Consider the following 14932-nt stretch of genomic DNA (forward strand, 5'->3'; position numbering starts at 1 on the left):
TATATATATATATATATATATATATATGTATGTATACACACACACACATATATAAAGTTGTGTACTGTATGCTTCATTGTTGCTGCAGAAATTTTGGAGAAGGGGAAGATTAGTGTGAGCAGTAGTAGTTTAGAAGCCTTCATTCAGGACAAGTGTTTAAGTGGGTCTTGAAAGATGAAAATAGAATGATACTGGCCTAAAATGTTTGATTCTTCTAAAATTGCTTAAAACTGCCAGAAACATATTTTACAGCATTTACTTGTGTTCCAAGATCCAGAATACCAATTGAAAAAATTTTTGTTGCCTGTGCTTATATGGTCCATGTGTTGTGTAAAATTATCATCTGTTAAATGAGGGTTATGATATACAAATGTTACTCTGAGTATCAAACTTAGATCAAGACAGAGGATCAGAATCACTTTGAAATGTGCAAGCAACTCCTCAGACCCAATGAACCAAAAATCTCCAAAGGTGTGGGGATTTTGTATTGTTTACAAGCCCCAGATAAGTCTAGTGGTTGAGCAGGTTTGGAAATTATTTTAAAGTATATATTTACCATTTCTCAAGAGGATTTCCTTAAACCTGACAACAAGCAATGAAATGATGAACAGCATTTCTAAGTGGCTTTGTTGAAAATGGTAGCAGCACCCTCACTATTAAATATATTCCTTATGTGTCTCTCATCTCTACAAGACTCTGAGTAGTACCCATTCTGACCTTGAACAAACACCTTCAAGAGTGTCCAAAGACCAATTCCAGAATTTACTGGACAATGAAAATGGAAATTAAATGGTCCTGGACTGTGTTAGAGAGTGGTCTTTTCATCTAGGAAAGAGAATATAAATAAGTGAATAATACCTATTACTCTTTGCCCTCGAGTCAATTCCAACTCATGGTGACTCCATATATTACAGAATAGAACTTCTCCATAGTCTTTAGTGCCTAAGGCATTTGACTGCTCACCAGAAGGCTGGTGGTTCAAACCCACCAGCCACTCCTCAGAAGGAAGGTTGGGCAATCTACTTCCATAGAGATACCACCTTAGAAACCCAAGGAGTGGTTGTTATGACTCAGGATTGACTCAATGGCAGTGAGTTTGGGTTTTTTTGGAATCTTTATGGAAGCAAGTCATCCGGCCTTTCATCTGCAGAGCCACTGGGTAGGTTCAAACTGCAAATAGTCAAGTGAAAACAATTTATGTCACCCAGGGGCCTTCAGATGAAAACTAGAATAATAAGAGACAAGAACTGAATCTACTTCAAAATTACAATCTTTTTGTTTAGAATTTTTTTGTTGTTAATAAAAGACATTAAAATGATATGATTTAAACTGGATAACTACTTTTATTCTAAAGTACTACTACACAACTAACTAGTTGCTGTTGAGTTGATTTCAACTCATGGCAACCCCATGTATGTCAGAGTAGAACTGTGCTCCATAGGGTTTTCAATGACTAACATTTTAGAAGTAGATCACCAGGCCCACAACTATGTTGAACTTAAAACTCATTCAAATTTATGCTAAAACTTCAGGCTGGCTCTCTATTTCTCTACCAGCTCCCTCTAACCCTAGTTTTGGATTGTGAATGTCATGAGCTTGAATTTTGACATTCTTTAATATTTAAAATGTTGGTAGAGTAGAATTTCAGGTGTTCCAAAAGTGGAAGAAAAAAGTGTTTGTCGAAAAACAGCTTTACACTGGCACAACAAAAATTACATCATGTAGGAAATTACTTACATTGTTTATATAAGCCCAGATGGTCACAGTTCTTATCTGGAAAATATCACAACACTTAACTATTGAAACTATACTCTCCAGAAAACTTAAATTCATTCTGATTAAAAAAAAAAAAAAAAACACCTGCAGAGAGTAGTAACCCTTAATATGTGTATGGAAAAAAGAATAATATATTCTTCCATTCATTAATTCATATGACAATTACTAAGTTTTCTTTGTGTCAGGAGTTATAGGCTGAAGATGCCAAGATTAAATAACACTATCAACTGCATAGTCTAGAAATGAAAACAAATGTAAATAAATACTGGGAATATACGATGACAAGTGCCAGAATGCAAGATACAGTGGGTTGCCCAAAAGGAGGGGGTAACCTAATCAATACTTCCTGTGAATGTGTAGAAAGAATTAACAGAGGAGGAAACATTTAGACTGTTTCCATAAGAGTAAATAAGAATTCAATCACCAGACCTGGGCAGAGGATGAAAGAACATTCTAGAATAATGGGTATATTACTACCATGTGATCGTGCAAATGGTTAAGTGCTTGACTATTAACAGAAAGGAAGGCAGTTTGAACCCACCCAGAGGGTGGCGTAGTGCCTAAGGCATTTTACTGCTAACCAGAAGGCTGGAAGTTCACACTCACCAGCCACTCCTTGGAAGTAAAGTTGGACAATCTACTTCTGTAGTGATACTGCCTCAGAAACCCAAGGAAGGGTAGCTATGAGTCAGATCCAACTCGATGGCAGTGAGTTTGTTTTTTTTTTTTTTTGGTTTTAGAGGTACCTTAAGGAGCTCTGGTGGTGCAATGCCTAACTAAAAGATTGGCAGTTCAAACCCACTAGCCACTCCATGGAAGGAAGGTGAGGCAATCTATTTCCATAAAGATTTATGGCCTTGGAAGCCCAATGGGGGTTGCTATGAGTCAGAATTGACTTGATGGCCATGGGTTTGGTTTTGGTTTTAGAGGTACCTTGGAAGAAAGGCCTGTTAATCTGCTTCTAAAAGGTCCCAGCCTTGAAAATCTTATGAAACACTGTCCCATTTTGCAACAAACTGAGATGCTATGAGTTGCAATCAACCCAATGGCTGCTATTCTCAGGTGTCAGAAAATACTGATGTTCTGTTTATAAAGGGACTGCTCACATGAGAGTCAGCAAAATTTTGGGCAATAACAGGTGTCATTTCTGCTGAAGGATCTAAAGACAGCATGCAGGCAGCTGTGATTGGAAAATTTTCCTTTGACAGCTACATGAACAGGAGCTAATATAGTCATCAACACAAATGATGATGCTGGTCACCCAAATGACCACAGAGTCTACAGTCATTAGCTTAACTCTCATACAACAAACTGGAGCTGAAGAAGGACACTGATATTGGTTCTCTTAATGTTATTTTGCTGGCCTCATCCATTCCCCTTTTTTCTCATCTTATCTGATCAAATGGCATTCACCTAGTTGCTCTACCACTCACATTGAACTTATACACCACTACCATCAAGGATGGGCTGACTAAGGAGTTCTCTATACTCTTTCCAGTTTATTATTATGACATCCATCCTGTGTTCTGGTTCTTTCAGAATCTTCCTTCTTGATTCTTGAGAATCTTTTCTTCTCTCCATAAGAATCTGGCTCATCCAAATAATTAATATTGTTTTCAAAATTACTATTTTTCTTAGCATGTATAAAAATAAATCAAGATAGATCAAAGACCTAAATGTAAACCTAAAATAATAAATATCATCAAGTGAAGAATAGGGACAAACATACCCCCCGCAAAAAAAAAAAAAAAAAAAAAAAACTCACTGCCATAGAGTTGATTCAGACTCATAGCAACTCCTTCTTCAGTTTCCGAGGCAGTATCTCTATGGAAATAGATTGCCCAGTTTTCCTTCCAAGGAGTGGATGGTGAGTTTGAACTGCCCACCTTCTGGTTAACAGTGAAATGCCTTAGGCACTAATATATGGCACAATTATACTATCAAACATAACTAAAAATGTACAGACAGCAGAAGAAAAACTCGATGATTGAGACTTCCTAAAACTTAAACATTTATGTACATCAAAAAGATAACAAACAGCTAGGGAAAAAAGAATTGGCAATGACATATTTCAATACCTAAAAAAAAAAAAAAAAAAATTCAATAGAAAAATGGGCAGAGGACATGAACAGGCACATCACCAAAGAAGATATTCAGGTAGCCAACAAACACATGAAGAAATGATCATGATTATTAACCATGAGAAATGAAAATCAAAACAATAATGAGATATCATCTCACCCCTGCATTAATAGCAAAGTTCCAAAAAACAGAAAACTACTGATTCTACAAAAGATGTGGAGGGACTAGAACCCTCATACACTGCTGGTAGGAATGTAAAATGGTCCAACCAATGTGGAAAATAGTATGATGCATTCTTAAAAATTTGGAAATACTATGTGATCTTGCAACCCCACTACTAGATACATATCCTAAAATAGTAAAAACCATGACACAAATAGATATATGTACATCATGTTTACCACAGCATTATTCACAATAGCATAAAGATGGAAACAATCTAAATGCCCATCAACAGATAAATGGATTAAAAAACTATGGCACACACGTACAATAGAATATTAGGCAATGTTAAAGAATAATGATTAATGTCCTCAGATAAACAAAGCACTATTGAAGGAGAGGAACAAAGTAGGAGGTCTCACACTCCTAGATCTTAAAACCTGCTTTACAACCACAGTAGTCAAAACTGCCTGGCATAGGTACAATGACAGAGACATAGACCAATGGAATAGAACTGAGAAATCAGAAATAGATCTGTTGACCTATGTTCAGCTGAACTTTGACAAAGGGCTGAAATCATTACATGAGGAAGAGATTGTCCGTGCAACAAATGGTGCTGGCAAAACTGGATATCCATTTGCAGAAAAATCAAACAAGAGCTGTACCTCACACCATACACAAAAACTAACTCCAGATGGATCAAAAACTTAAATGTGAAACCTAAAACTATAAAGTTCCTCAAGGAAAAGTAGGGGCAAATTTAAGGGGAAGGAAGGCTGGGCAATCTACTTCCATAGTGATACTGCCTCCAAAACCCAAGGAGGGGTCACTATGAGTCAGATCCGACTCGACAGCAGTGAGTTTGGTTTGGTTTAGTATATGGTATAAATAGACTGTCAAGTATAACCCGAAATGGACAAATAGCAGAAGATAAACTAGATGAATGGGACCTTCTAAAAATTAAATTTTTATGCATTTCCAAAAACTTCTCTAAAAGAATAAACAGATCAGGAAAAAATATTTGGCAATGACATATCTGACAAGGAACTTATCTCTAAATTGTATAGAAAACTCCAACACCTCAACAACAAAAAGACAAATAATCCAATTTAAAATGGGCAGAAGAAATGAATAGACACTTCACCAAAGAGGATACTCAGGTGGCCAACAAACATATGAAGAAATGCTCACAATCATTAGCCATTGTTGCTGTTATTGTTATGTGCCATCGAATCAGGCCTGACCCATAGTGACCCCTCCTTCGGTTTCTGAGACGGTATCACTACCGAAGTAGATTGCTCAACCTTCCTTCCGAGAAGCGGCTGGTAGCTTTGAACCACCAGCCTTCTGGTTAGCAGTCAAGTGCCTTAGGCACTATGCTACCAGAGCTCATTAGCCATTAGAGAGATGCAAATCAAAACAACAATGAGATACCATCTTGTCCCAGCACTAGTAGCAAAGTTCAATAAGACAGAAAATAACAAATGCTGGCAAGGATGTGGAGAGATGGGAACTCTCATACACTGCTGGTGGGACTGTAAAATCATAAAAGCACTGTAGAAAGCAGTATGGCAATTCTTTAAAAAGTTGGAATTACAATTACCATTTGACCCACCATTTCCATTACTAGGTATATATCCTAAAGAAACGAGAGCCAGGGCAGAACAGAGACATGCACACCCATGTTCATTGCAGCACTATTTACAATAGCCAAAAATGGAAACAACCTAGGTGCTCATCAACAGAAGAATGGATAACCCAACTATGGTACATACACACAGTGGAATATTATGCAACCCTAAATAATAATAGGGAGCTCTGATAGCATAGTGGCTAAGACATTTGCCTGCTAACCAGACGGCTGGCGGTTCAAACCCACCAGCCACTCCTCGGAAGGAAGGTTGGGCAATCCTACTTCCGTAGTGATACTGCCTCGGAAGCCCAAGGAGGGGTCGCTATGAGTCGGGTTTGACTCGACGGCACATAACAACAACAACAACAAATAATAATAATAAAGAATAGTAAGAATCTCCAAAACATTGCATAATGTGGATGAACTTGGAAGACATTATGCTGAGTGAAATAAATCAATCACAGGACAAATATTGTATTAGTTCACGATTGTAAAAAGTCAAGGAAAGGTTTATATATGGAAGGAAACTTTCTTTGTTGGTTACCGGGGATGACAGGATGGGGGAGGAACACTGCTAGTAGGTAGAGACAAATATTGATTTGGGTGAAAGGAAGGGCAATGCACCAGATGTGAGTAATCAACATGGTGGCATTGAGGAAGAGGAAGGCATAGAGAGGTGCATGGGAGGTACAAAGAACAAAGATGAACCCTTTTGCACACACAGTACTACACTGTCAATGATGGCAAACATTGATCCATGGGTGGATAGATGGGTGGACAGGCTAAAGGATTACGTATGTCTAAGCAGGGAGGAGTGTACCCAAGACCCTGCATAGGGCTGGTAGACAATGTTTCTACAAGTGTATTTGTATGTTCTGTAAGAATTCCCAGGTATATAGTAGAGCTGACAAGGGACAAGGTTGCGGTCACTTCTTGACCACAGCCAGCTGGGAGCAAGTTGTTGGACTTGTGTACTCGGGACCATGGTCTCAGGGGACAGCAAGCTCAATTGGCATAAAATACTACATAACAACACTGTTCCACATCCTACTTTGGTGAGTAGCAACTGGAATTTAAAAGCTTGCAAATGACCATCTAGATACAACGATGGGTCTCTCCTCATCTGGAGGAAAGAAGAATGAAGAAAACCAAAGATGCATGGAAACAATTAGTCCAAGGAACTAATACACTGTGCAATCCTCAGCCTATATGACAATAAGCCCAGAGAAATAGATGGTACCCAGCTACCACTGGCAAATACTGAGAGGGAGATCTGTGTAGGAGATCCTGGATAAAGTGGGAGAATGATGTGGAACAAAACTCAAAATCATAAAAACAAAGGAACCAAGTCTGCTCTGATAGAGCCTGGTAGAACCCCTGAGACTATGGCCCCTACCTGCCCTTCAGGTCTGGATTGAACCCATTCCTTGGCTTCCAGCCAAACAAAAGACAGGCATATGATCTGAATATTTACATTAGGTAGATACACTCCTTGGGGAGACCAATCATGGGAGAATAGAAGGGTTGTGTATGCACAAGGAGACAGCTCAGGGGGCAGGAGTGCATGGGAGGGAAGGACACAGGGAAGAGGTAACTATGGGGAGGAAGTGGGAGGAGAGCTGTTGCATTGTGGGAAATTGTAGTCAATGTCATGAGACAAAGTGTGTGTAAGCTCCTGTATGGAAAGTGAATTTGATCTGTAAACTCACCAAAATCACAATGAAAAAAAGAAAGAAGAATGATGAACTTGTGAAACATAACATGAATGAACCTGAAGGACATCATACTGTGTCAAATTAGTCAATCATAAAAGGCCAAATGTTGTATGAGACCACTATTGTAAAAAGTCAAGACAAGTTTTCACACAGAAAGAAACATTCTTTGTTGGTTACCTATGGATGGAGGATTTGTTTTGTTGTTGTTATATGCTGTCAAGTCAGACCTGACACATAGCGACCCCTCCTCCTTGGGTTTCTGAGGCAGTATCACTATGAAAGTAGATTGCCCCATCTTCCTTCCGAGGAGTGGCTGGTATCTACCTCCAGCTTTCTGGTTAGCAGTCAAGTGCCTTAGGCACTACGCTACCAGAGCTCCCATGGATGGAGGATAAGGGAAGATAAATCACTAAGTACAGGGGAGACACATATGAACTTGGGTGAAGGGGAAGGCAACATACAATAAGAAGGACACAAAATGATCAAGGCAAAAAAAGACACTAGGAGGAGCACAAGAGTTAAGGGCAAAAGAGGGAAATCCTATTATATACCCAATCCTGCAAGAACAGTAATAACAATAATCTACAAGTGTCTCAGATATACATAGACATGCAAACTAAACAAGTGTGGACAAGCAAATGGGACTATACCTATGAATATATATAGCTTTTAAGAAGATATTTCTACATATGTATTTACATATGCTGCAAATATATCCATGAATACAGTAGAGCATATAGGGGACAAAGTTATGAAAACTTCTTAGTCATAACCACCTGTCCTGAGGGAATGAGTCACAGGGCCTGAGGGATATCAAGGGCAATTGGCATAACATAATCCACAAAGACAACATTCTACATCCCACTTTGGTGAGTAGTGGCATTCTAAGTTCCAACTATTAGTCTCTCCCCTTCCAAAGAAAAAAGGAGTGAAGAAAATCAAAGACACATGGAAACAATTAACCCAAAGGACTAATGGACCACACAAACCTCAGCCTCCATGAGCTGACACCAGAAGAACTAGATGGTGCCCAGCTGTCATTATCGACCACTCTGAAAAGGATCACTTTAAAGGATCTAGATCGAGTGGGAGAAAAATGCGGAACAAAACTCAAAATCATAAAATGGACCAGCCTCACTGATTGGCTAGAGACTGATAGAAGCCCCAAGACGATAGCCTTTAGTTACCCTTCAAACCTGAAACTGAACTCACCCCTGTGTCTTAATCTTCAAACAAACAATAGACATGTCTCTAAGGTGAACAATAACACCAAGGAGGTACACTGCTTTGAACCATCAACCATTTGAGAGCAAAAAGGTGGCATTTGCTCAAGGACAAAGTTCAGAAGGCAGGAAGGGATTGGAAAGAAGGAAGAATGAAAATGGAAAAACTTGGAGGAAGTGGGATGAGTGATGCTACATTTAGACATTGCAACCAATGGTATGACACAAAATGTGTATGCATTGTTGAATGGAAAACTGATTTGCTCTGTATACCTCGAGTGTAGTGTGCATTAAGTTTGATCTATAGAAGGAAACTAATCAGGAATAATAGAGCCCCCATTTCCACATTTTAGTGTATGACTTCTGATTTCAAAATTTCAGACAAAGCACAGGACAAATAATAACATTTATTAATAACTTACTATTTATCCGGCACTATACAATGCACTTTATATGAGTTATCTCACGTTATCCTTACAAAATCTTATAAGATTGGTATTAACATTAATTCCTTTTGACACCCAAGTAAACTAGGGCTTATAGAATTTATATAACTTTCTAAAGATCACATAACTGCTAAGTGTCTGAGACTAAATCTGAAGGTAAATGTGATTCCAAAGTCCGTGCTCTTAACTATCATTATAGCTAAAGAGTAAAATTCTAATACATATCACCAGAGAAGCCACTTGCCTTCTCTTTTTCTACCCTACCTCACTAGTATTAGAACATGACACCACTATGACATAGTTCATACAAGCGATTACATGATTTGAAACATCATCATTTTATTGTGTCACATTAACTTTTACTAGAAATAATTGCCTAAGCTGAGTCATCCCAAATATCATGCATTATTAAATAAAACTGTTTTGAAAAATGTTTGTAGGTTCTTTGACTTGTGGCCTTTTACTGTTCCAATATTCTGTAATATTTAACACAAAAATAGAAAGTATTCTCTACATAATTTAAATCATTCCTTTGGCTATCTTACAAATGTATACAGGATTTCATCAGTGTAATGTACAAGATACATTCAATATGACATATAAAATCCACTTTTATTTATTCAGTATTTTTTTAAAAAAATATCTACAATGAGCCAGGAATTAGATATTTTATATCAAGACTGGATATATTGGTGACCCAAACAAACATGGTCCTTATCACATGAAGCTTGGAGCCTAGAATGGCATTAAATGGAAACAGACAAATACAAAATCACAATTACGATAGGTGATAAAAGAGAAAGATTCTGTGTTAGAAAATGACACTCATGAGGAACAGACTCCTCAGATCAACCATATGAGACCAAAAGTACAGCATATGCCAAAAAACAAAATTCAGAAAGCAGGAAAAGACAAGAAAGAAGGACAAAGAGAAACAGGGTATCCAGGGAAGAAGTGAGAAAAATGCTGTTACATTGAGAGGATTGTAACTGACGTTGCAAAACAGAATGTGTATAAATTGTTGAATGGACAACTAGTTTGCTCTGTAAACTTTCACCCAAACCACAATGAAATGTTCAAAAAAAAAAGGAGGAAGGAACATGGAATATGAGACATACAAAAAAACAGCTGCTGTCAAATTGATTGCTACTCATGCAACCTCATGTGTATCAGAGTAAGAACTGTTCTCCTTAAGGTGTTTAATAGCTGATTTTTTGAAAGTTCATTACCAGGCCTTTCTTCCAAGGTGCCTCTTTGGGTGGACTCAAACTTCCCACAGTTTGGTTAGCAGCCAAGCACATTAACTGTTTTCATCACTCAGGCATGCCATATGTTATCTAAGTGGTCTAAAATACCTCAAGCTATTAATTTAGTTTCAATACATTTAAGTGGGTCCGAGACAGTTTATGCCTTGAAGTATCTGATGGAAACAAAGGCAAATAAACTAGAGGGACTCACCTGAGCAAAGAACACTGGCAAACATGGTTAAAGAATTTATAAATAGCAAACATGCCTTAGAAGTGAAAGACAGGTGATTGTTCTGGAAAGGGTTAGCAACTAATCTCCCCAGGAGACATTTTAGTGAGGTAAAATCCTAAAGATCTTACTCTCCCCCTCTACTCCCTAAGAGACTATGTTTATATTTTAGAGTAAAAGTCTCTCTTTTTTCTCTCTGGCACCCTATATAAGCTCCAAGTCTCATGATTTCGGGTATCCTCTCCTGTGGTGCAACCCTACTACATGCACAGATGAACAACTAGAGTTCATTATGTCACCCTAAGAACTGGATCATGGGTCACTGGCACTAAGATGCTCTGTGAGTAATAAATGATCTGTTGTCTGATCTCAACACCTCCTATTCCTGTCAGAATGTGTGTGTGTGCGTGTGTGTGTGTGTGTGTGGGAGGGTGTTGACTTCACCACAGGCCTCAAATAATTCTAATAAATAAATTTCAAGGAAATAAGAAGTTCACATATTTTTTTGAACCATTCAAGAAAACTAGGCATCATAAGCAAGAACTCAGAAAATAATAATAATAAAACATATGTACAGACACTTCAGATGTCTAAATTACAAACACAATTTAAAATGCTAATGCCTAGTTGATTTTAAAAATAAGAGACAAACTTGAAATGATGGTCATTGAACAGAAAATTTTAAGGAATGAGAAAGCAGATTTTCAGAAAAGAGAAAACTGAACTTCTATAACCGAGAAATATTATAATCAAAATTAAAACTGAATTATGTGTTTTAAAATTGATTAAAAACAATTTGCTAATTAGAAATAAGTCAAAAGAAATGATCCAGAATGCAGTACAGATTTATAAAGATTTTAAAAATATGAAAAAGAGGTGAGGAAATACATTAGAGAGAATGAGACAATCTAACACATATTAAACTAGAGCTCCAGAGAATGCAACAAAAATAATATTTGATAACTTACTGGCTAAGAAATTTCCAGAATTGATGAAAGATACCAAATCACAAATACAAGAATCTCAATAAAAACTAGACTGGACAAAAATTCATAGTAAAATGAAGAACAACAAAATAAAAGAGAAGATGGTAAAAACCATCAGAGGCAAAAACTGACTTTAAAGGAGGAACATTTAGACTGATAACTTTTATCCCAATAGCATTAATGGAACAGAGAAGGCAGTAGAATGATAGTTGAAATGTGCTGTGAGAAAAAATATTATCAAGATAAAATTTTGAATTTATCAAAAGACCTTTCAAGAATGAGAGCAGAATAGGACTTAAAAAAAAAAAAACAACTAAGTTTGTCACCAACAGATCCACACTACAGGCAGTTCTAGCAAGTGTACCACCAACTAGAAGAAAATGATTATAGTTGGAAAGTGTGAAACACACAAAGAAATAAAGAACAGAAAAGTGTGATGTAAGAATGCAAAATTAGAAGACCACTGACTGCAAAAAGAATAATATCTCTAGAATTTTGATTTAATAATTAAAATAAATAAGGATAATAGCATAAAGGTTGTTTTTGTTGTTGTGTGCCATCGAGTCAGACCCGACTCCTAGTGACACCTCCTTGGATTTCCAACACAATATCTCTACAGAAGTAGATTACTCAACCTTCCTTCCGAGGAGTGGCTGGTGAGTTTGAACCACCAGCCTTCTGGTTAGCAGTCAAGTGCCTTAGGCACTGCACCACCAGAGCTCCCAGCATAAAGGTAGGGAGAGAAATAGAATAAAAGCTTCTATGGCCCTTGATATGTCCCAGAAACAGTTAGAAGCAGTGACTAAATTTTTACTTTGATCAGTTAAGGATGCCAGTAATAATTTACATAATAAATATTTTAAGGGAGCTCTGGTGGCATAGTGCCTAAGGCATTTGACTGCTAACCAGAATGCTGAAGGTTCAAACCCACCAGCCACTCCTCGGAAGGCAGCCTGGCAACCTACTTCTGTACAGATACTGCCTCAGAAACCCAAGGAGGGGTAACTAAACTATGAACACTATATATATAGCTTCCAAACTAGTAGAAAGAAAAAGAAATGATCAATAATGAAAAAAGAAAAATAAAAAGCATATATAAATACAAATGTATTAACTGTTACATTAAATGAAAATGCACTAAATGCTCCTATAAATAGACAAAGATTATCATACTGAATTTTAAAATCTAATTTATATATATATATATGAAACACATCTAACTCTTAAGGATTCAGACAAGGTGAAAGGAAAAAGATGGAGAAAATATACCATGTAAACATTAACCAAAAAGAAACCAATGTAGCTATATTAATATACAAGTAGACAAGCCCAAATGAATTGCTTGAAAGAGGGTCATGAGATAAGGATATAAGTTACAATTCAAATATTTATATTTGTATATATAATTTTGCAATCACCTAAAATCATGACCTTAAAATACATGATACGAATTGATAGAACTAAAATGAGAAAGGGAGCTCTGGTAGCATAGTGGCTAAGGCACTTAACTGCTAACCAGAAGGCTGGCGGTTCAAACCCACCAGCCACTCCTCGGAAGGGAGATGGGGCAATCTACTTCCATAGTGATACTGCCTCGGAAACCCAAGGAGGGGTCGCTATGAGTCGAGTCCAACTCGATGGCACATAACAACAACAACAACAAAATGAGAAATGAACAACTCTACAATCCAATCCTAGAACAACACAATTTTCTCATAAATATTTTAAAAACAGACAAAAAATGTTTACAGAATAATTAACAACCTGCAACATATATAGAGCAACATATCCAACAATTGCAGAATGCACATTCTTTTCAAACACACATGGAAAATTTGCAAAACTGACTTTAAGAAAAATTTTAAACAAATTCCAGAGCATTGGAATCATGCATAGCATATACTTTGACTTCAATATACTTAAACCAGAAAATAAAAACAAGAAAAAAAAAAAAAAACGGTTAAGGCACAACCTCATGTACTTAGTATTTAATGAGCACACATCTATATAATTTATAGGTTAAGGAAAACACGCCAAAGAAAATGTAAAACATTTTAACTGAATGATAACAAAAATCCTATATCAAAACTTACAGAGTACAACTATAGCTGTACTTTTAGGATATTTATAGCCTTACATATTTATATTAATGAATTAAAAGAATAAAAATTGAGTCAAATATCCATTTAAAACTTTTCAAAATTTTTAAAAGATAATCTAATTATTATTATTTTTAAAAAATAAGAAACACACCTAACTCACAAGGATTCAGACAAGGTGAAAGGAAAAGGATGGGGAAAATACACCATGTAAACATTAACTAAAAGGAAACCAATGTAGCTATATTAATATCATACAAAATGGATAAGCCAAAAGTCTAAAAAAAAATGTAGACAATAAAATGCAAAATAAATCCACAGAAAGAAGGAAATAGGGCAGCAAACAGCAGAAACTAATAACAGAACACACATAAAATAAAGAGGATAAACAAAGGTAAAAATTGGTCCCTTAAGAGACTAAAAAATAAAAATTTACAAATCTCTGGTGTTTTAGTTTCCTAGGGTTGCCATATCAAAACAGCACAAAAGGGGTGGCTTTAAAGAACAGAAATGTATTTTTTTAAAGTTTTGCAGGCTAAAAATTCAAATCAGGGTATTAACCATGCTGATTCCTTCTTAGGGTTTTAAGAGATGAACTGTTCCATGCCTGTCTACTTCTCAATGGTTTGAAGTTCTTTGAGGATATGCAAGTACAGATGTCAGGTACATAATTGCATATACATGGATGGAATTCAAGAAGGTTTCTGGGCTGAAAAATTTACCTTCATAAAAGTGGCCATAGAATTCATTGCCATGTATGAGATCATCTAAATAGTATAGATGAGAAAGGGAACTGGCACTGTCTAGAACCTATAAAAATGAGTCTCACCTTGTGGAATTTCGATCATTTGACTGACAAAGCTGTATGTTTTGTCCTTCAACTCTCTTCGCATATAGAGATGTCTCTCTTCTTCCTTTGAAGCTTGTGCAGGCTGGCCCACTCTTCATTTTTCTTTCTGCTTAGTAACACCTGATCCAGTGCTTCTGGCACTGACCACTTGCCTTCTCCCTTTCCAAGAGACCTCTCACTGCACTCCCTGGAAGCTTTCACCTCAAAAAAGCCCTAACACTGATCGTACGTCAAATACTTCAAGAAAAAAAAAAACCCTCTGCCATCGAGTCCATTCCCAACTCATAGCGAGCCCCATTGAGTTTCTAAGGCAATAGATTGCCCAGTCTTGCTTCCATGGAGTGGCTGGTGGGTTTGAACCACCAACCTTCTGGTTAGCAATCAGATGCTTTAGTCACTGGGCTACCAGAGCTCCTTCAAGGAAGCAAAGAGGTATTGAAACCCTTCTTCAACATTCCCCTTCCTCTGATGAGTGCTGTTGCGG

This window comes from Orycteropus afer, unplaced genomic scaffold (assembly GCF_000298275.1).
Source record: "Orycteropus afer afer isolate SDZICR_OR568_19922 unplaced genomic scaffold, OryAfe1.0 scaffold00126, whole genome shotgun sequence".
Classification (NCBI taxonomy): domain Eukaryota; kingdom Metazoa; phylum Chordata; class Mammalia; order Tubulidentata; family Orycteropodidae; genus Orycteropus; species Orycteropus afer.